Source organism: Procambarus clarkii, chromosome 55 (genome assembly GCF_040958095.1).
Source record: "Procambarus clarkii isolate CNS0578487 chromosome 55, FALCON_Pclarkii_2.0, whole genome shotgun sequence".
NCBI lineage: Eukaryota > Metazoa > Arthropoda > Malacostraca > Decapoda > Cambaridae > Procambarus > Procambarus clarkii.
This window is the reverse complement of record NC_091204.1, coordinates 32,657,413-32,682,210: the sequence shown is the minus strand read 5'-3', so window position 1 is coordinate 32,682,210 and position 24,798 is coordinate 32,657,413. Positions and strand designations below refer to the sequence as shown.

Below are 24,798 nucleotides of genomic sequence, written 5' to 3'. Positions count from 1 at the left end.
GGGTGCATAATTAACAAAAAATGAATTGTGGGTTCATTAGTACCCTAGGTTGCAATTCTTTTGACCATGTTGTGGCGCATTCAACTACAGCAAGCATCTGGGAATGCCAAGCCCATAGGTTCGAACCACTCATCACGGTTAATGTGATTTGTTCATTAAATTTATTATATTTTCAAATAGGCCAGAGAGACGGAAATAACAGTTTCAAATGAGATCGACAAACTTGATGTTCAAAAGTCATTGATTCAAGAATGGCGATCTGACCTACAAATGATTTGTAAGGAGTTAGAGTTAAACACTGGAACAACCTCGAGGAACATCAAATATTCTATCGAGGCAGTTGCACACTCTATTAGGCATCGCAAAAATCTGATTGCCACTCATGTAGGTAGGCTTACTATTTATTTGTTAACTCTGAAGCAATTTCTATTTAGCTCTTGTCTATAATTTCTATGTAGGTAAATGATGAGGAAATTTTTTTTAACAACTTTAAAACTTTCAGCCAAAAAACTTTATTTGCAGCATCCAGTAAAATGCGCTCTTCACTCCGGCACAGAAATGAGTGTGACAGGAAAAAGTTTCAAGGCTTCATAAAAATCTACAATAGTGAAAACTGAAATTCTCAGTGAAAAGGATGCAATAGAAGGTATCCTGCCATGGCACAATTTATTGCCTCATCATAGCCAAAATGGTATGTAACTACATCTCATTTTATCAGGGGTTACAATTCGGCCTTATCAAGATAACTAACATTTAGCATGCATAATGGATAAGCTTTACTTATTTTTGAAGTAAAATATCATCACTACTGTTTGTAAAATAGGTGCAGTATCATAATCCGTAGGTTTTTATCAGGTTGATACTGCACAATAAACTATGTATAGTATGTATAATGCAAGTACCTAAACTGTAATTACATTAAATTGAGTTGTAGTTTACTTGCAGTAAATATAATTTTCCTCTTTTATTAGTGTCCCTTGCTCAAAAAAAGAAGGCAGTAGAAGATGTGGAGCTTCAGAAGAGATCCAGAGAAGAGCAACAACACACTGTTCAAGAAATGCTGCATTATCTCGCATATTACAAGAATAAGAGAGAGATTTTAACCGAACATACTGAAGAGTTGTTATGTGGAATTTTTCCTTCATATCTAAGCAAGGTAAGCTAACAGCCTAAATGTGTGTTGCAATTCAGTTCTTCATAAACATTTATCCAGCAGAATTTTATACTTGAGTAAAGTCTTGCTATTTACAACTTTGACAGGTAGACAATTCCATGGTTTTCATTTACTGTACTGGTGTGTTTTACATATATTTGAACTTTTACCGAAAACTTTATTTATTTATTCTAATTTCTTTAGTATTTTCAGGGAAATTTGTAAATGTCTTAAACCCCATTAAATAGTCTATATATTACAGGATCCTAACAAGTACACTATTGAAGAGAAGCACCTATCAACCAAAAATAAGAGTGGAATCTTGGCTCTTTTGAAGCAAGGGCAAAAGTTGTGTTCTGACAAGCTGAGTGATGCAAAGCGTTTATTTGGATACCAGGAAGAGGATGTTGATGTTTCCGAGCCCTACCTGGAGCTTTGTGACAGTGAAGATGATGATGATGAAGATGAAGATTTACTACTAAACTGATGATACAAAAGTTAAGTATAATAAATTTTACCTGATTTCTCTTGCTAATTTCTCTTACTTAATTTCTCTAATTTCTAATTATCCTAGCCCTAAGATTACTACTGGCCTCCATTGCCTTGCCTGCACTTTGTTTCCCCCTTAACCATATCACTCATTCTTACAGGTGTGAGACAGAGAGGTACAAGATCATCCAAGAGGAACAACACCTGAAGCACCCAACATTTGGGTGTTTTAATTAATAAAAACGCCCTTCATGGCTTCACTCATCCTGGCTGGTTTAATTAAAAAAACCTAACCTAAACTTAAGTCATTTACAAGTAACTTAAATACATGGTAAATAAAATCAGGTATTATCCATCAATGGATATAGTCTCTACATCATGCAAGAGGAGCCACACATCTATGGTTCATCAAATAAAACCCTGAGCCCATTCTGTGCCTCTGTAACCCTTTCCACTACCGTCCAAAAGATGGGTATGGAGTGCATAATAAATGAACTAAACTAATTAAAAAAAACTCATATATAATATAATATATATACCTCTAGAGTCAAGGGAGTTAAGTTTTAGGCTGCACAATGAAACTGCTATTGACAATTTAATAACTGCTGCTGATAATGTCTGTCCTGTGACTTTTTTGTAAGCATAACCAAAAGGCTTAACAATCCCTTGCTTACAAAGGGAATACTTAAACCCATTAATAAAAAACATGACCTTGAGAAGAAGTATAGGTTAGGAATTGTCTCCAAAGAATTCTCATGCTCTTCAACAGGTCACTTGAACTCCAAACCTTTCCAGTTATCCTAAAAAAGCGAGTTACCCCCTGTACACAAATGTGGTGATCTCACAGATGTTAACAACTACAGACCTATATCAATCCTGCCTAACTTGTCAACATTTTTTGAAAAGCTACTTGAACTTGAACTCCAAACCTTTCCAGTTATCCTAAAAAAAAGCGAGTTACCCCTGTACACAAATGTGGTGATCTCACAGATGTTAACAACTACAGACCTATATCAATCCTGCCTAACTTGTCAACATTTTTTGAAAAGCTACTTGAACTTGAACTCCAAACCTTTCCAGTTATCCTAAAAAAAGCGAGTTACCCCTGTACACAAATGTGGTGATCTTGTGGTGATTTAGAACTTACCGTTCTAAATACCCCTTCTCCATCTTCCGCAAACATTTCCCCTCATACATCTCCCCCCTTTCCTCCTGTCCCCCCTGTCCCCCTTGCCCATCTTTGTCCCCCTGTCCATCTTTGTCCCCTGTCTCTCACTTTGTCCCCTTGCCCACATTTTCTGTCCTCTGTCCCAGATCCCTTTCCCCCTCTCTGTCCCCCTGTCCCCCCTTTCCATCTCTCTGTCCCCCTGTCCCTCTCTATCCCATTGTCCCTCTCTCTGTCCCCCCTGTCTCTCTCTGTCCCCCTGTTCTTCTCTGTCCCTCCCATGTCCCCGTCCCTCCTCTGGCCCTGTCCGTCTGTCCCTGTCCCTCTGTCTCTGCCTCTCCTCGTTTCTGACATTCTCTGTGTCAGCCTATCTCTCTGTCTCTTTCCTCGCTCTATCTCTGTCATTCTCTCACTGACTTTGCATATCCTTATCTATACGTCTCTGTGTCTAACATTCTCTCCCTGACTCTGTCTATATCTATTTCTCTGTCTCGATCTTCATCTCTTTCTCTCTCTCTCTCTCTCTCTCTCTCTCTCTCTCTCTCTCTCTCTCTCTCTCTCTCTCTCTCTCTCTCTCTCTCTCTCTCTCTCTCTCTCTCTCTCTCTCTCTCTCTCTCTCTCTCCCCTTACATACATACATACATACATACATACATACATACATACATACATACATACATACATACATACATACATACATTTATTTAACACATGTGGTACACGCACAAGGGGACACAGGTGGAAGCTGAGTACCCAAATGAGCCACAGAGAGATTATAGAAAGAACTTTTCAGTGTCAGAGTAGTTAATAAATGGAATGCTTTAGGCAGTAATGTGGTGGAGGCTGATTCCATACACAGTTTCAAGTGTATGGAAAGTGTATGTATTCAAGTGTATGTATTCAAGTGTATGTATTCAAGTGGCGGGACCAAAGAGCCAAAGTTCAACCCTTACAACCACAACTAGGTTAGTACATACATACATACATAAGATATAAAACAGTGGAGGATTCCCAGGTAGAACAATCAACCACAATGCCCATTACCCCTTTACCCTGATGTCCTTAACTACACAACTATACAAGAGTCATTAACACGTGTAATGGCTGATCCCCCATCACGATAGCATAAAGACCAATTGCTTGACCCGCAGTCTGTCTTGCTCCTCAAATAATTTTCGGGTTAACATGAAAACGTCTCTCGAGTTTATCTTTCTAATGTTGTTTTCCCATCTTTCATTTTATCAGCTTAGTTCCTTTATTATGCCCCAATTACTCATCCCTTGAGCAGTAGTTAAACTGAACCCAAATTTAAAAAAAGTTCCTTTTGCTAAGCAAGCTACAGTCTTGATAAGTCAGATATATTGTTTGTTAACACATTTCTCAACAATGAACAGTCAGTTTTATCAAGCTAACATATCCTAACACAACGAGTGAGAGTATTAACTGGTCGAATTATTTTATTAGACCAGTATATATTATTAGATTATACTGGTATAATTATATATATATATATATATATATATATATATATATATATATATATATTATATATATATATATATATATATATATATATATATATATATGTATATATATACACATATATATATATATATATATATATATATATATATATATATATATATATATATATATATATATATATATATATATATATATATATATATATATATATATATATATATATATATATATATGTATGTATGTATGAGTGTGTGTGTACATGTGTATACAACATTAATAATTTTGTAACTAGCGTCAAACATTGTTATTTGCTTAGCTAAACGAACTAGAGGGTTCAGGTCCTGAACCGATTACGTGCCTCTGTAATCCTTTACACCACGGCCCACGGGATGGGTATGGGGTGCATAATAAAGAAAGCAATAGAAGAAATTGAAATTGCATAATACGGTTATTGGCATTCAATAATAGTAAGATAAAGCAATGAGGACCAAATGGGAGACCAGTGATCAGTGTCTTGTATCCCCTGCAATACCTCAAATCCTACCTCACTGACAGGCTCCAGTATGTTTCTGTGAATAATTCAATTTCTCCCACCCTACCCATCAACATTGGTATTCCTCAGGGCAGCATACTTGGCATACTTGGGTATCCTTTGGAGGTGCTTATCCAGTTCTCACTTGAACACTGTGAGGGAATTGCCAGTTATGCCATGCAGTTATGCAATGTATGAATCTATCTATAAGTCCACCAATCTTTGTAAAAATTTCTTGTATGGATGTACCTTACCTAAGTAAACATTTATTTATTTATTATTTATATTTAGGATTCATCAACTGCCAAAGATATTCACATGCCAGTATAATTCTGGCGAGAGAGAGGTTTGGGAAAAGCCGTTATACCAACTAGTCAGCAATAAGGGTGATATTTGTGGGGCACAGGCACGCTCGGCCTGGCCCATTAACCCCCAACTGACACTATAACTACTAGCTACTAGGTACATGAACATAATTACATAATTTACGTACATAATTTAAGGTACATAATTACTAGGTACATGAGGACTGGCCATTGTACTATATAGACCTGAAAAAGTGTAACTTAGCGACAACAAGAAAATATTGAATCACAAGACCACCGACGACCATTCCCTTACCCTGCCATAAACACTGAAATTTGACACCCTACCTCTGGAGCCACCCTGACCACAGGTCCACCAACTACATTTCCCTCCCTCCAACTCTGCCTCCACTTACATTGTACACACACATATTGTACACCACGCAAGTGTGGACTAGTGTGTAAATCTTACTGATACCACACTTAACCTTTATTCTTTCTCAATGTGTTGAATAAAAGGATCTGATTATACCGTTTCATTTCTAACTCCTTTTCTTGGAAGAATGCCACATATGATCGTACACACACACAAGGTCTGTATAGGGTATAGGCAAGGTCTGACAAGGTATACTAGGTGAGTACTAGTTGAGTACTTACACACAAGATATTCTAGGTGAGACTAGGTGAGTATACACACACACGCAACATATACTAAGTTAGTACACCCAGAAACAAGATATACTAGGTGAATACACACACACAAGGTATACTAGGTGAGTACTAGTTGAGTACTTACACACAAGATATTCTAGGTGAGACTAGGTGAGTATACACACACACGCAACATATACTAAGTTAGTACACCCAGAAACAAGATATACTAGGTGAATACACACACACAAGGTATACTAGGTGAGTACTAGTTGAGTACTTACACACAAGATATTCTAGGTGAGACTAGGTGAGTATACACACACACGCAACATATACTAGGTTAGTACACCCAGAAACAAGATATACTAGGTGAATACCCCAACACCAACCTCCTACAGTACACCTCCCACAGTAACCCCAACACCAACCTCCCACAGGTAACCCCAACACCAACCTCCCACAGGTAACCCCAGCACCAACCTCCCACAGGTAACCCCAGCACCAACCTCCCACAGTACACAACACCAACCTCCCACAGTACAGTTCCCACAGGTAACCCCAGCACCAACCTCCCACAGTAACCCCAACACCAACCTCCCACAGTACACATCCCACAGGTAACCCCAGCACCAACCTCCCACAGTACACAACACCAACCTCCCACAGTACACCTCCCACAGGTAACCCCAGCACCAACCTCCCACAGTACACCTCCCACAGGTAACCCCAGCACCAACCTCCCACAGTACACCTCCCACAGGTAACCCCAGCACCAACCTCCCACAGGTAACCCCAGCACCAACCTCCCACAGTACACAACACCAACCTCCCACAGGTAACCCCAGCACCAACCTCCCACAGTAACCCCAACACCAACCTCCCACAGTACACCTCCCACAGGTAACCCCAGCACCAACCTCCCACAGTAACCCCAACACCAACCTCCCACAGGTAACCCCAGCACCAACCTCCCACAGTACACAACACCAACCTCCCACAGCACACATCCCACAGGTAACCCCAGCACCAACCTCCCACAGTACACCTCCCACAGGTAACCCCAGCACCAACCTCCCACAGTACACCTCCCACAGGTAACCCCAGCACCAACCTCCCACAGTACACCTCCCACAGGTAACCCCAGCACCAACCTCCCACAGTACACCTCCCACAGGTAACCCCAGCACCAACCTCCCACAGTACACAACACCAACCCCCCACAGTACACATCCCACAGGTAACCCCAGCACCAACCTCCCACAGTACACAACACCAACCTCCCACAGTACACCTCCCACAGGTAACCCCAGCACCAACCTCCCACAATACACCTCCCACAGGTAACCCCAGCACCAACCTCCCACAGTACACCTCCCACAGGTAGCCCCAGCACCAACCTCCCACAGGTAACCCCAGCACCAACCTCCCACAGTACACCTCCCACAGGTAACCCCAGCACCAACCTCCCACAGTACACCTCCCACAGGTAACCCCAGCACCAACCTCCCACAGTACACAACACCAACCCCCCACAGTACACATCCCACAGGTAACCCCAGCACCAACCTCCCACAGTACACAACACCAACCTCCCACAGTACACCTCCCACAGGTAACCCCAGCACCAACCTCCCACAGTACACCTCCCACAGGTAACCCCAGCACCAACCTCCCACAGTACACCTCCCACAGGTAACCCCAGCACCAACCTCCCACAGTACACAACACCAACCTCCCACAGTACACCTCCCACAGGTAACCCCAGCACCAACCTCCCACAGTAACCCCAACACCAACCTCCCACAGTACACCTCCCACAGGTAACCCCAACACCAACCTCCCACAGTACACAACACCAACCTCCCACAGTACACATCCCACAGGTAACCCCAGCACCAACCTCCCACAGCACACCTCCCACAGGTAACCCCAGCACCAACCTCCCACAGTACACCTCCCACAGGTAACCCCAGCACCAACCTCCCACAGTACACAACACCAACCCCCCACAGTACACATCCCACAGGTAACCCCAGCACCAACCTCCCACAGTACACAACACCAACCTCCCACAGTACACCTCCCACAGGTAACCCTAGCACCAACCTCCCACAATACACCTCCCACAGGTAACCCCAGCACCAACCTCCCACAGTACACCTCCCACAGGTAACCCCAGCACCAACCTCCCACAGGTAACCCCAGCACCAACCTCCCACAGTACACCTCCCACAGGTAACCCCAGCACCAACCTCCCACAGGTAACCCCAGCACCAACCTCCCACAGTACACAACACCAACCCTCCACAGTACACATCCCACAGGTAACCCCAGCACCAACCTCCCACAGTACACAACACCAACCTTCCACAGTACACCTCCCACAGGTAACCCCAGCACCAACCTCCCACAATACACCTCCCACAGGTAACCCCAGCACCAACCTCCCACAGTACACCTCCCACAGGTAACCCCAGCACCAACCTCCCACAGTACACCTCCCACAGGTAACCCCAGCACCAACCTCCCACAGTACACAACACCAACCCCCCACAGTACACCTCCCACAGGTAACCCCAGCACCAACCTCCCACAGTACACCTCCCACAGGTAACCCCAGCACCAACCTCCCACAGTACACAACACCAACCTCCCACAGTACACCTCCCACAGGTAACCCCAGCACCAACCTCCCACAGTAACCCCAACACCAACCTCCCACAGTACACCTCCCACAGGTAACCCCAACACCAACCTCCCACAGTACACAACACCAACCTCCCACAGTACACATCCCACAGGTAACCCCTGCACCAACCTCCCACAGTACACCTCCCACAGGTAACCCCAGCACCAACCTCCCACAGTACACCTCTCACAGGTAACCCCAGCACCAACCTCCCACAGTACACAACACCAACCCCCCACAGTACACCTCCCACAGGTAACCCCAGCACCAACCTCCCACAGTAACCCCAACACCAACCTCCCACAGTACACCTCCCACAGGTAACCCCAGCACCAACCTCCCACAGTAACCCCAACACCAACCTCCCACAGTACACCTCCCACAGGTAACCCCAGCACCAACCTCCCACAGTACACAACACCAACCTCCCACAGTACACATCCCACAGGTAACCCCAGCACCAACCTCCCACAGTACACAACACCAACCTCCTACAGTACACCTCCCACAGGTAACCCCAGCACCAACCTCCCACAGTACACCTCCCACAGGTAACCCCAGCACCAACCTCCCACAGTACACCTCCCACAGGTAACCCCAGCACCAACCTCCCACAGTAAACCTCCCATAGTTAACCCCAGCACCAACCTCCCACAGTACACCTCCCACAGGTAACCCCAGCACCAACCTCCCACAGTACACAACACCAACCCCCCACAGTACACATCCCACAGGTAACCCCAGCACCAACCTCCCACAGTACACAACACCAACCTCCCACAGTACACCTCCCACAGGTAACCCCAGCACCAACCTCCCACAGGTAACCCCAGCACCAACCTCCCACAGTACACCTCCCACAGGTAACCCCAGCACCAACCTCCCACAGGTAACCCCAGCACCAACCTCCCACAGTACACCTCCCACAGGTAACCCCAGCACCAACCTCCCACAGTACACCTCCCACAGGTAACCCCAGCACCAACCTCCCACAGTACACAACACCAACCCCCCACAGTACACATCCCACAGGTAACCCCAGCACCAACCTCCCACAGTACACAACACCAACCTCCCACAGTACACCTCCCACAGGTAACCCCAGCACCAACCTCCCACAGTACACCTCCCACAGGTAACCCCAGCACCAACCTCCCACAGTACACCCCCCACAGGTAACCCCAGCACCAACCTCCCACAGTACACAACACCAACCTCCCACAGTACACCGCCCACAGGTAACCCCAGCACCAACCTCCCACAGTAACCCCAACACCAACCTCCCACAGTACACCTCCCACAGGTAACCCCAACACCAACCTCCCACAGTACACAACACCAACCTCCCACAGTACACATCCCACAGGTAACCCCAGCACCAACCTCCCACAGTACACCTCCCACAGGTAACCCCAGCACCAACCTCCCACAGTACACCTCCCACAGGTAACCCCAGCACCAACCTCCCACAGTACACAACACCAACCCCCCACAGTACACATCCCCCAGGTAACCCCAGCACCAACCTCCCACAGTACACAACACCAACCTCCCACAGTACACCTCCCACAGGTAACCCCAGCACCAACCTCCCACAGTACACCTCCCACAGGTAACCCCAGCACCAACCTCCCACAGTACACCTCCCACAGGTAACCCCAGCACCAACCTCCCACAGTACACAACACCAACCTCCCACAGTACACCTCCCACAGGTAACCCCAGCACCAACCTCCCACAGTAACCCCAACACCAACCTCCCACAGTACACCTCCCACAGGTAACCCCAACACCAACCTCCCACAGTACACAACACCAACCTCCCACAGTACACATCCCACAGGTAACCCCAGCACCAACCTCCCACAGGTAACCCCAGCACCAACCTCCCACAGTACACCTCCCACAGGTAACCCCAGCACCAACCTCCCACAGTACACAACACCAACCTCCCACAGTACACCTCCCACAGGTAACCCTAGCACCAACCTCCCACAATACACCTCCCACAGGTAACCCCAGCACCAACCTCCCACAGTACACCTCCCACAGGTAACCCCAGCACCAACCTCCCACAGGTAACCCCAGCACCAACCTCCCACAGTACACCTCCCACAGGTAACCCCAGCACCAACCTCCCACAGGTAACCCCAGCACCAACCTCCCACAGTACACAACACCAACCCTCCACAGTATACATCCCACAGGTAACCCCAGCACCAACCTCCCACAGTACACAACACCAACCTCCCACAGTACACCTCCCACAGGTAACCCCAGCACCAACCTCCCACAATACACCTCCCACAGGTAACCCCAGCACCAACCTCCCACAGTACACCTCCCACAGGTAACCCCAGCACCAACCTCCCACAGTACACCTCCCACAGGTAACCCCAGCACCAACCTCCCACAGTACACAACACCAACCCCCCACAGTACACCTCCCACAGGTAACCCCAGCACCAACCTCCCACAGTACACCTCCCACAGGTAACCCCAGCACCAACCTCCCACAGTACACAACACCAACCTCCCACAGTACACCTCCCACAGGTAACCCCAGCACCAACCTCCCACAGTAACCCCAACACCAACCTCCCACAGTACACCTCCCACAGGTAACCCCAACACCAACCTCCCACAGTACACAACACCAACCTCCCACAGTACACATCCCACAGGTAACCCCTGCACCAACCTCCCACAGTACACCTCCCACAGGTAACCCCAGCACCAACCTCCCACAGTACACCTCCCACAGGTAACCCCAGCACCAACCTCCCACAGTACACAACACCAACCCCCCACAGTACACCTCCCACAGGTAACCCCAGCACCAACCTCCCACAGTAACCCCAACACCAACCTCCCACAGTACACCTCCCACAGGTAACCCCAGCACCAACCTCCCACAGTAACCCCAACACCAACCTCCCACAGGTAACCCCAGCACCAACCTCCCACAGTACACAACACCAACCTCCCACAGCACACATCCCACAGGTAACCCCAGCACCAACCTCCCACAGTACACCTCCCACAGGTAACCCCAGCACCAACCTCCCACAGTACACCTCCCACAGGTAACCCCAGCACCAACCTCCCACAGTACACCTCCCACAGGTAACCCCAGCACCAACCTCCCACAGTACACCTCCCACAGGTAACCCCAGCACCAACCTCCCACAGTACACAACACCAACCCCCCACAGTACACATCCCACAGGTAACCCCAGCACCAACCTCCCACAGTACACAACACCAACCTCCCACAGTACACCTCCCACAGGTAACCCCAGCACCAACCTCCCACAATACACCTCCCACAGGTAACCCCAGCACCAACCTCCCACAGTACACCTCCCACAGGTAGCCCCAGCACCAACCTCCCACAGGTAACCCCAGCACCAACCTCCCACAGTACACCTCCCACAGGTAACCCCAGCACCAACCTCCCACAGTACACCTCCCACAGGTAACCCCAGCACCAACCTCCCACAGTACACAACACCAACCCCCCACAGTACACATCCCACAGGTAACCCCAGCACCAACCTCCCACAGTACACAACACCAACCTCCCACAGTACACCTCCCACAGGTAACCCCAGCACCAACCTCCCACAGTACACCTCCCACAGGTAACCCCAGCACCAACCTCCCACAGTACACCTCCCACAGGTAACCCCAGCACCAACCTCCCACAGTACACAACACCAACCTCCCACAGTACACCTCCCACAGGTAACCCCAGCACCAACCTCCCACAGTAACCCCAACACCAACCTCCCACAGTACACCTCCCACAGGTAACCCCAACACCAACCTCCCACAGTACACAACACCAACCTCCCACAGTACACATCCCACAGGTAACCCCAGCACCAACCTCCCACAGTACACCTCCCACAGGTAACCCCAGCACCAACCTCCCACAGTACACCTCCCACAGGTAACCCCAGCACCAACCTCCCACAGTACACAACACCAACCCCCCACAGTACACATCCCACAGGTAACCCCAGCACCAACCTCCCACAGTACACAACACCAACCTCCCACAGTACACCTCCCACAGGTAACCCTAGCACCAACCTCCCACAATACACCTCCCACAGGTAACCCCAGCACCAACCTCCCACAGTACACCTCCCACAGGTAACCCCAGCACCAACCTCCCACAGGTAACCCCAGCACCAACCTCCCACAGTACACCTCCCACAGGTAACCCCAGCACCAACCTCCCACAGGTAACCCCAGCACCAACCTCCCACAGTACACAACACCAACCCTCCACAGTACACATCCCACAGGTAACCCCAGCACCAACCTCCCACAGTACACAACACCAACCTCCCACAGTACACCTCCCACAGGTAACCCCAGCACCAACCTCCCACAATACACCTCCCACAGGTAACCCCAGCACCAACCTCCCACAGTACACCTCCCACAGGTAACCCCAGCACCAACCTCCCACAGTACACCTCCCACAGGTAACCCCAGCACCAACCTCCCACAGTACACAACACCAACCCCCCACAGTACACCTCCCACAGGTAACCCCAGCACCAACCTCCCACAGTACACCTCCCACAGGTAACCCCAGCACCAACCTCCCACAGTACACAACACCAACCTCCCACAGTACACCTCCCACAGGTAACCCCAGCACCAACCTCCCACAGTAACCCCAACACCAACCTCCCACAGTACACCTCCCACAGGTAACCCCAACACCAACCTCCCACAGTACACAACACCAACCTCCCACAGTACACATCCCACAGGTAACCCCTGCACCAACCTCCCACAGTACACCTCCCACAGGTAACCCCAGCACCAACCTCCCACAGTACACCTCCCACAGGTAACCCCAGCACCAACCTCCCACAGTACACAACACCAACCCCCCACAGTACACCTCCCACAGGTAACCCCAGCACCAACCTCCCACAGTAACCCCAACACCAACCTCCCACAGTACACCTCCCACAGGTAACCCCAGCACCAACCTCCCACAGTAACCCCAACACCAACCTCCCACAGTACACCTCCCACAGGTAACCCCAGCACCAACCTCCCACAGTACACAACACCAACCTCCCACAGTACACATCCCACAGGTAACCCCAGCACCAACCTCCCACAGTACACAACACCAACCTCCTACAGTACACCTCCCACAGGTAACCCCAGCACCAACCTCCCACAGTACACCTCCCACAGGTAACCCCAGCACCAACCTCCCACAGTACACCTCCCACAGGTAACCCCAGGACCAACCTCCCACAGTACACCTCCCATAGTTAACCCCAGCACCAACCTCCCACAGTACACCTCCCACAGGTAACCCCAGCACCAACCTCCCACAGTACACAACACCAACCCCCCACAGTACACATCCCACAGGTAACCCCAGCACCAACCTCCCACAGTACACAACACCAACCTCCCACAGTACACCTCCCACAGGTAACCCCAGCACCAACCTCCCACAGGTAACCCCAGCACCAACCTCCCACAGTACACCTCCCACAGGTAACCCCAGCACCAACCTCCCACAGGTAACCCCAGCACCAACCTCCCACAGTACACCTCCCACAGGTAACCCCAGCACCAACCTCCCACAGTACACCTCCCACAGGTAACCCCAGCACCAACCTCCCACAGTACACAACACCAACCCCCCACAGTACACATCCCACAGGTAACCCCAGCACCAACCTCCCACAGTACACAACACCAACCTCCCACAGTACACCTCCCACAGGTAACCCCAGCACCAACCTCCCACAGTACACCTCCCACAGGTAACCCCAGCACCAACCTCCCACAGTACACCCCCCACAGGTAACCCCAGCACCAACCTCCCACAGTACACAACACCAACCTCCCACAGTACACCTCCCACAGGTAACCCCAGCACCAACCTCCCACAGTAACCCCAACACCAACCTCCCACAGTACACCTCCCACAGGTAACCCCAACACCAACCTCCCACAGTACACAACACCAACCTCCCACAGTACACATCCCACAGGTAACCCCAGCACCAACCTCCCACAGTACACCTCCCACAGGTAACCCCAGCACCAACCTCCCACAGTACACCTCCCACAGGTAACCCCAGCACCAACCTCCCACAGTACACAACACCAACCCCCCACAGTACACATCCCCCAGGTAACCCCAGCACCAACCTCCCACAGTACACAACACCAACCTCCCACAGTACACCTCCCACAGGTAACCCCAGCACCAACCTCCCACAGTACACCTCCCACAGGTAACCCCAGCACCAACCTCCCACAGTACACCTCCCACAGGTAACCCCAGCACCAACCTCCCACAGTACACAACACCAACCTCCCACAGTACACCTCCCACAGGTAACCCCAGCACCAACCTCCCACAGTAACCCCAACACCAACCTCCCACAGTACACCTCCCACAGGTAACCCCAACACCAACCTCCCACAGTACACAACACCAACCTCCCACAGTACACATCCCACAGGTAACCCCAGCACCAACCTCCCACAGGTAACCCCAGCACCAACCTCCCACAGTACACCTCCCACAGGTAACCCCAGCACCAACCTCCCACAGTACACAACACCAACCTCCCACAGTACACATCCCACAGGTAACCCCAGCACCAACCTCCCACAGTACGCAACACCAACCTCCCACAGTACGCAACACCAACCTCCCACAGTACACCTCCCACAGGTAACCCCAGCACCAACCTCCCACAATACACCTCCCACAGGTAACCCCAGCACCAACCTCCCACAGTACACCTCCCACAGGTAACCCCAGCACCAACCTCCCACAGGTAACCCCAGCACCAACCTCCCACAGTACACCTCCCACAGGTAACCCCAGCACCAACCTCCCACAGTACACCTCCCACAGGTAACCCCAGCACCAACCTCCCACAGTACACAACACCAACCCCCCACAGTACACCTCCCACAGGTAACCCCAGCACCAACCTCCCACAGTACACAACACCAACCTCCCACAGTACACCTCCCACAGGTAACCCCAGCACCAACCTCCCACAGTACACCTCCCACAGGTAACCCCAGCACCAACCTCCCACAGTACACCTCCCACAGGTAACCCCAGCACCAACCTCCCACAGTACACAACACCAACCTCCCACAGGTAACCCCAGCACCAACCTCCCACAGTAACCCCAACACCAACCTCCCACAGTACACCTCCCACAGGTAACCCCAACACCAACCTCCCACAGTACACAACACCAACCTCCCACAGTACACATCCCACAGGTAACCCCAGCACCAACCTCCCACAGTACACCTCCCACAGGTAACCCCAGCACCAACCTCCCACAGTACACCTCCCACAGGTAACCCCAGCACCAACCTCCCACAGTACACAACACCAACCTCCCACAGTACACATCCCACAGGTAACCCCAGCACCAACCTCCCACAGTACACCTTCCACAGGTAACCCCAGCAAAATGAAGCCATGAGAATTATCTTAGGATGCCCAAGAAATACTATGATTGAGAAAATCAGGATGGAGTTGAATCTGCAGAGTATTGGGGATAGAATTGCAGAGATAAATGTAGCTTCTGCCATTAGATTAATGAGAGGTGGGGGAGCTAATGAATTGGTCCTCTCAGTTCAAAAGGTGGGAAGTACTGAACAATGCATGATGAAGAAAAGAGCATATATGAATACCTTATGTTCTAATGTTATTAAGTATGATGTTATTTCAGAGTGTATTGCTGTGCCCAAGAGAAAATTCACACCACCATGGGAGGATTGTAATGTAGATGTAGTAATTACTCCCTTGCAAAAGAAAAAAAGTATGTATGAAATAGGAGAGCTGAGGGCAACATATGATTGTATAATTAGAAAATTGCCTACAGAAAACACTCTACTACATGTATATTGTGATGGGTCAGTAGCTAGGGATGGGAAGGCAGGATGTATATTGTGATGGGTCAGTAGCTAGGGATGGGAAGGCAGGATGTATATGTTCTTAACATTCTGAAACCTATATTGTTTGCTGATGATACTACACTCATCTACTCCAACCCCAACCCACATACACTAAATACTGTAATGTTGTTAATAATGAACTAAAAAAAGTCCACTTATGGATGTCAACCAACAAACTAACACTTAACATAGAAAAGACCTACTACATCTTATTTGGAAGCAAATCTACAAATGCAATTCAGCTTCAGATGACAATGTAAACATTAGCAATAACAATGATGGAAAGTTTCTTGGTCTATTCTTAGACAAGAGACTCAACTTCAGTACCCACATACAACACATAACTAAGAAAGTCTCTAAAACAGTTGGTATACTCTCCAAAATCAGATATTATGTACCTAACCCTGTTCTCATCTCTCTATATTATACACTAATCTATCCCTATCTCAACTATGGTATCTGTGCATGGGGTTCAACCACTGCAAACCACCTCAAGTCCATCATCACCCAGCAAAAATCTGCTATCAGAATAATATCAAATTCTGCTTTCAGACAACACTCAGCCCCCTTGTTTAACTCCCTAAACATGCTAAACATAATCTCACTCCATAAATTCTCTTGTGTCAACTACATTTACAAAACCCTTTTCTTAAATGCAAATCCTGCTCTGAAACTCTTCCTGGACAGATGTAATAGGACCCATTATCACCACACCAGAAATAAATATCTCTTTGATATCCCCAGAGTTAAACTTGTATAAATAAATAAATAAATAAATAAATATGTTTATTCAGGTAAGGTACATACATACAAGTAATGTTACATTAATGGATCGATATATAGATAGAGCTAGTACATACAATGCCTAAAGCCACTATTACGCAACGCGTTTCGGGCAGGAAAAACATTAATATCTAGAACTTAATACTAATTGAGCATAAAGAATAAAATGTGTTGAGAACAAATACAAATAAAGATAAAAAAAGGGGGAACATGACTGATAAAGCAGCACAAATACAATAGGTTGACAAACAGTGTTGATTAAAAAAAAAAAAAAAAAATAACAGACATGGGTTGACAATAGAGGGGTAAGGTAGGTTAGTGAATTTATTAGGTAGTGTTTAGTTTTTATCTTAAACTGGTTGAGAGAGGTACAGTCTTTAACATGGTTGGGAAGATCATTCCACATTCTGGGTCCCTTGATTTGTAGAGCATTTCTAGTTTGATTAAGTCGTACTCTTGGAATATCAAAACTGTATTTATTTCTGGTGTGGTGCTCATGGGTTCTGTTACAACCTTCAATGAAGCTTTTGAGCTTATATGTATGTATTTATAATGTATGTATGTAAACAATGTATTTATTATCATTTATCAATTCTGATAGAAATTACCTACTTAAAATTATCTGTTAGATTACGGACCTGCCTGAAACGCTGCGCATACTAGTGGCTTTACAAGATTGTAAATACTGTACTATTCAATGTATTCTCACAACCCCAATGTACCTACTTGTATATATATAAATAAAATAAAATAAAATATTGTGATGGGTCAGTAGCTAGGGATGGGAAGGCAGGATGCAGTATGCCAAACTGAATTCGTGCGCCCCTTGAGGGACTTGAAGTAGAGGGATAGGGATCACAGGATAAGTATGGGTTGCACAAACTACTGGTAACAGGATGAGTATGGGTTGCACAATTAATTACTACAAAGTGGTTGAGTATGGGGTGCACGTAAATGAAGACTCCCAAGAAGCAAATCAGAGATCAGCCCAAGCTTCATCTTGAGGCAAAGCTCAATGCCTTAAGCCATATTGATGCTCTGTCCACAGAGCATTCTCTCTCTCAAATCATAATAGTACACTAATGGTTCCCTACACCACCCCTCAGGTGCAGCTGCAGCAGGCTTGGGTGACATGATGACTATGGGGTGCACAATAAACTAACACTCACAGAATGAGTATGGGCTGCACAATAAGCTACCTCTCACAAGATTAGTAATAAAGAAACATTAATTTTTTGGGTAGGGTGACTGAAACTCATCCTGGGGTAAAAATGTTTATTTAAATTTATTATAGTTAAATGAATTTAGTAAATTATTCCATATATTGTATTATAAGTGAATTGACACTAAACTATAAATGATACTAATAAGGTTTTAAAAATGAAAAACAGTAAAAATCCTTCATGTAAGATATGGAAGTTGAAAAGTAAATTAACTGTAAACTAAATTATAAACTGTAGACATAATATAAAGTATTATAAGTAAAATACCTATAAACTACCAAATAATAAGGTGTAAGGAACCATTTCTATTGTTTGTCCTTTTTTACCTGTTTCCTCAGGTATTTTAAAATTCCCATTCCGTTGTTACTACACTGTTTTCCTGGTGTAGTTCCCTGTGGTTCAAATTTTACTACTTGTACTTCTTGCTGTTTCTGAATGATTGCTAATGGTAGCCCTTGTTGCACCTGCGGAACTTTTTGTAAATGTTCCACCTGCGGAACTTTTTGTACTTGTTGAATTTCTTGCACCTGCGGTACTTTTTGGACTTTATGCACCTGCTGCACTTGTAGCTCGTCAGGATTTTTTTCCAGGGCATTATCGCTATCACCTTCTGATCCTAATGTAAGTTTATCTGCATCAAGCTTCCTTGTGCGTGCTGGAAAAAAAATGAAAATAAAAAATAAAAAATTTCGAAATGGAAGATCCTGTGTAACAAATTTAATCAGTTACTATGATCGAGCCGCAGAAATTTTACAGGAAAGATATGGTTGGGTTGACTGCATCTATCTGGACCTAAAAAAGGCATTCAACAAAATTCCACATAAGAGTTTGTTCTGGAAACTGGAACATATTGGAGGGGTGACAGGTAAGCTTCTAACATGGATTAAAAAATTTCAAACTGATAGAAAAATGAGGGCAGTAATCAGAGGCAATGTATTGGACTGGAGAAATGTCACGAGTGGAGTACCACAGGGTTTAGTTCTGGCATTCATGGATAAATAATAAATAAATTGTTCATGATTTTTTTAGACAAAAGCTAGAATATGCAGCAGTTGTATGGTGCCCATATCTTAAGAAGTACATGTACAAACTTGAAATGATACAAAGACGTCATGGGTGTCATAGGGGCCCCAGCACACTGGTTTGCTAAAGGGCCCTTAATGCTGTCGAGACCTTATGGGCCCTTGGACCCATTACGTTAAGACATAGTGCTGTATTGGGCCACACACTTTTTGCCATATACATCAACGACAGAGATGATTGAATTGAAATTATATATATATATATATATATATATATATATATATATATATATATATATATATATATATATATATATATATATATATATATATATACATATATATATATATGCAACAATGATCACAAAAACACTGATCCAAGTATGCAGAATAACCACATATGAAAAATAGAAACTGCTTAACGCGTTTTCGGCTAATTCGCCTTCATCAGAGCAAAGTAGAATGAATTTTTCTATTCTATTTCTTTTCAAAGATTCTACTTTGCTCTGATGAAGGCGAATTAGCCGAAAACGCGTTAAGCAGTTTCTATTTTTCATATGTGGTTATTCTGCATATATATATATATATATATATATATATATATATATATATATATATATATATATATATATATATATATATATATATGAGAGAAAATAATAGGTGGTGATATATTTATATATTATGTGAACTACTTACACAAAAGAAGTTAGTGGTGAAGATCTTCTTGTCCTCTTCTTGTATTACGTTTTTTGGTAGGATACCATGTGTCACCCGTGCTGGTCCTTTCTTGTAATAGATAACGATTGATTCATACCCACAGCCACGCAGATATGTTAGCTGAAAAGCAAATAATATTTAAACAATAACACTATCTGGGAAAATGCAACAAAATAAATGTTTGAAGCATAGCTGGGCATGTGCAATAGAACCCATAATAGAATCACAATACCAGAAATAAATATCTTTGATATCCCCAGAGTCAAAGTTATTCTGTGTAAATACTCTATGCAAATAAAGGGACCTTGTCTATGGAACTCACTCGCTAACAAATTTAAAAACTGTCCAACTTCTGCCATTTTAAAAAATAAAACCAAAAAGTACCTAAATTTTTTCTTGATAGTTTCCTAACTAGTGTATTAAACTCGCACTGTATCTTATGAAATCCAATGCCAGAATATATGTGCCTAAACCATACAATTTTTCCATTGTAATCATTGCTATCACCTTATATCATGATTGTTATATTGAATGCATATCTTACTATATTATACCTTGAAATATTCCTCAAATTATGCTACAATTTATATGTTGATAACCCTCAAATTTTACTTTAATGTACATAGTAATCTTTGTGATACTTTCTTACAATGTACCAGCCAATTTTTTCCATTTTTGCTTTAAATTGCCTATTTAAAATTATCTGTTAGATTAAGGACCTGCCCAAAACACTATGTGTGCTAGTGGCTTTACAAGAATGTAAAAACATCAATGCTATGTACTCTCATAATCCCAGTGTGCTATCTTGTATATAAATAAATAAACAAATAGTATGTAAGTACTGTACAGCATTATTCATGTTGATTCTATACCTTATCAAGCAAGTTCAGCATAAGAAGAATACAAATGAATACAACAGATGTAGACAAACTTCAATACCTGATTTTCAATCCTTCGTAGAACCCGGCTTGCTGTATTTCGTTCTAAAGCCTTCTTGCCTTTAAGTAGAAAACAGGCTTCCTCTTCTTTCTTCATTAATTCTCTACTGTTTCGGAAGTCAGACTGGCAGAACTTGCAAACATTGCTTCGGACATGCACACATTGTTTGCAGTTTGTGCATCTCCTCAAGAATTTTCCCTGAAGACCTGAAGGAAATAATTTCTAATAAAATACTTATATTCAAATGACCTATGCTGCAAAAATTATAAGTTAAATTGTTGTTAAAATGTACTACAGTAATTAAATATATTATTTAAATTATGAAATAATCTACATTGCCACTAGTGAGAGCAATGTTAAAAATTTTAGGACTGCATCTGGAAATAACTTTAATTTTGGATGTGATTAACCATGCTGTAACTCGTATAACAAAACTGAGAGGAGTTGCATCCAACAGCCTGATTGACCAGGCTGTTAATTTCAAGCGAATACTATATTATTGGAAGAAAAAAAAATTATATATATATATATATATATATATATATATATATATATATATATATATATATATATATATATATATATATATATATATAATCAATATTGTAACTTTTTTTGTGTAATGACGTTTTCAAATAAAGTTAGATAAATATACACACATACCAAAAGAATAGGGGTGGTAGGAGAAGAAAATATGAAAGTGTTCAGTGAGGATCCACAAGGTCTTCTCTGAGTACTCTTTTTTTTCTTCTCCGAGGCTATGGGTCCCTACACTTGCACCAGAGGTGGTACCCCTCATATATATATATATATATATATATATATATATATATATATATATATATATATATATATATATATATATGACAGTGTCAGATTCACCACCAGCATCATACACCACCAGCACCATACACCACCAGCATCATACACCAACAGCACCATACACCACCAGCATCATACACCACCAGCATCATACATCACCAGCATCATACACCATCAGCATAATACACCACCAGCATCATACACCATCAGCACCATACACCACCAGCACCATACACCACCAGCATCATACACCACCAGCACCATACACCACCAGCATCATACACCATCAGCATCATACACCATCAGCATCATACACCATCAGCATCATACTCCACCAGAATCATACACCACCAGCATCATACACCACCAGCACCATACACCACCAGCATCATACACCATAAGCATCATACACCATCAGCATCATACACCATCAGCATCATACTCCACCAGCACCATACACCACCAGCATCATACACCACCAGCACCATCATACACCACCACCATGTCAAATGGACAGTGTCAAAATTATTCCCACATACTCCGTCACTATGTGATGGAGTATGTTTGGTGAAGTTTTATAGCTGGAGCTGGAAGATCCTGTCGAGATGACTTCTTCAAAGAGACTAATAGCTTCCACACACATTGTGTCTTGAGTCTTCCAGTACTTGGCCTACAGTTACCAGATCTGATTTACAGAAACTAGTGAACTATGGAGATAAGATTGTTAATAATATACTTTTTTGAGATTCATATGACTTGCAGCTTAAAAACCAACCTTATTTTAAAATAGTACACTAAAGTACATAGCAAATTGCGAAATTCGTAGCTTTAACTACTTTAAAGCTAAATTCTCAAGCTTTGAAAATAAGCACAATTTGCTATTTTAAGCGGAATCTGGCAACTCTGATTTAGCATGTAAACATTGACTTGCATTCACAATGTAGTTATTTATTTTTCAACAATTTAAAACGAGTTATGAAAATACACACATTGGTATATTATTGCAAAGGCACTATACTATATATATATATATATATATATATATATATATATAGATATATATATATATATATATATATATATATATACATATATATATATATATATATATATATATATATATATATATATATATATATATATATATATATATATATATATATATATATATATATAAATTGTTGCAAGTCGAGCAACAAATATTTTACATTGAACAACAAATGAGATTGGAAAAGCAGTATTGCCAAAATAGACCCCAGACACACCCTGTGGGTAGTAATGGACCCCCATACCGACCCTATGAGGGGTAGTGGACCCCATAATAACACTATGGGCGATAGTGGACACTATACAAACACTATGGGCGGTAGTTGACTTCATAGAGACCCTGTGGGCGGTAAGGGACCCCCTATCGACCCTGTGGGCGGCAGTGGACCCCCTATCGATCCTGTGGGCGGCAGTGGACCCCCTACCGACCCAGTGGGTGGCAGTGGACCCCCTGCCGACCCTGTGGGCGGTAGTGGACCCCTACCGACCCTGTGGACGGTAGTTGACTTCATAGCGACCCTGTGGGCGGTAGTGGACCCCATACCGACCCTGTGGGTGGCGGTGGACCCCATACCGACTCTGTGGGCGGCAGTGAACCCTATATACTAATCCTGTGGGCGATACTGTACCCTATAGTCATCCTATGGGGGCAATGAACGCCATACATATCCAGTGGGTGTTATTGTACCCCATACTTATTCTGTGGGTGGTTGGAGCCCCATACCCATCCTGTGGGTTATAGTGGACCCCATACTCATCCTGTGGGTGGTATTGGACCCCATACCCATCCTGTGGGTGGTTGTGAGCCCATACCCATCCTGTCGGTGGTAGTGGATGCAATACACATCCAGTGGATGGTATTGGATCCCATACCCTTCCTGTGGGTGGAAGTGATCCCCATACCATTCCTGTGGGTGGATGTGACCCCCATACTCATCCTGCGGGTGTTATTGGACCCCTTACCCACCTAACAGGTGGTAGTGGACCCTATACTAATCCTATAGTTTCCTATAATCCACACCATACCATCTTGTTTGCAGTAGTTTACCCTATATACATTCCAACATAACATCGTTTTCTGTTAGCGTTCCTACAAAACATTCTTTAAAGATTTCTAAAGCACAAACTATGGTATATAATATTGATTGGTGAAGCACTGTTATTCTATGTAATAATTTATTGTGCTTATTATAATTTACTAAGAACAACTAATATTTCTCAAAACAAAACTACGAGCCTTCAATAGGATGTAGATGATCTGTAATATTATAAGAGCATGGACAATAGTAGGTGAATTTCACAACCCATGTGGGACCTGAAAACTACAATTTTCGTTATAATTGAACCAATCACGACTATTCAGCTATCTACGTTGATGGACGAGTACTGTGAGACGTAAATTGGTACGTGAGGAAGAGTTTGAGCCTTGGTAAAAAAGTTAACTGGGAATATATCACATATGTACTAAATCACATTCCACATATTGACTTTAAGCACTAAGTCATATATGTGCTGTCTTGTGTGAGAACGGGTTGCTCAAGCAGATGAGCATCGACATCAACAGAGGAGGTCTCGACCACTGTCAGACGCACCCGCTTCGGCGTTTACCTGCACTCGCTGTAGTTGGGACTGTCATTCTCGGGTTGGCCTTCACAGCCACAGCAGGCGCAGCATCCAACTACACTATAACAACTAGACACCCAGGGCACAACTCCATAACCCGCACGGGGTTGACCTTCACAGCCACAGCAGGCGCAGCATCCAACTACACTATAACA

General features: G+C 45.1%; 1 long non-coding RNA gene across 1 annotated transcript; it reads left to right on the top strand.

Annotated features, from left to right (window-relative positions):
- Positions 1-544: 544 nt before the first annotated feature.
- On the top strand, positions 545-1,850 carry LOC138352851 (uncharacterized). The gene is made up of 3 exons (XR_011222923.1): positions 545-691; positions 972-1,156; positions 1,416-1,850. It is a non-coding gene; the product is annotated as an uncharacterized lncRNA (long non-coding RNA).
- The last annotated feature ends 22,948 nt before the right edge of the window (positions 1,851-24,798 follow it).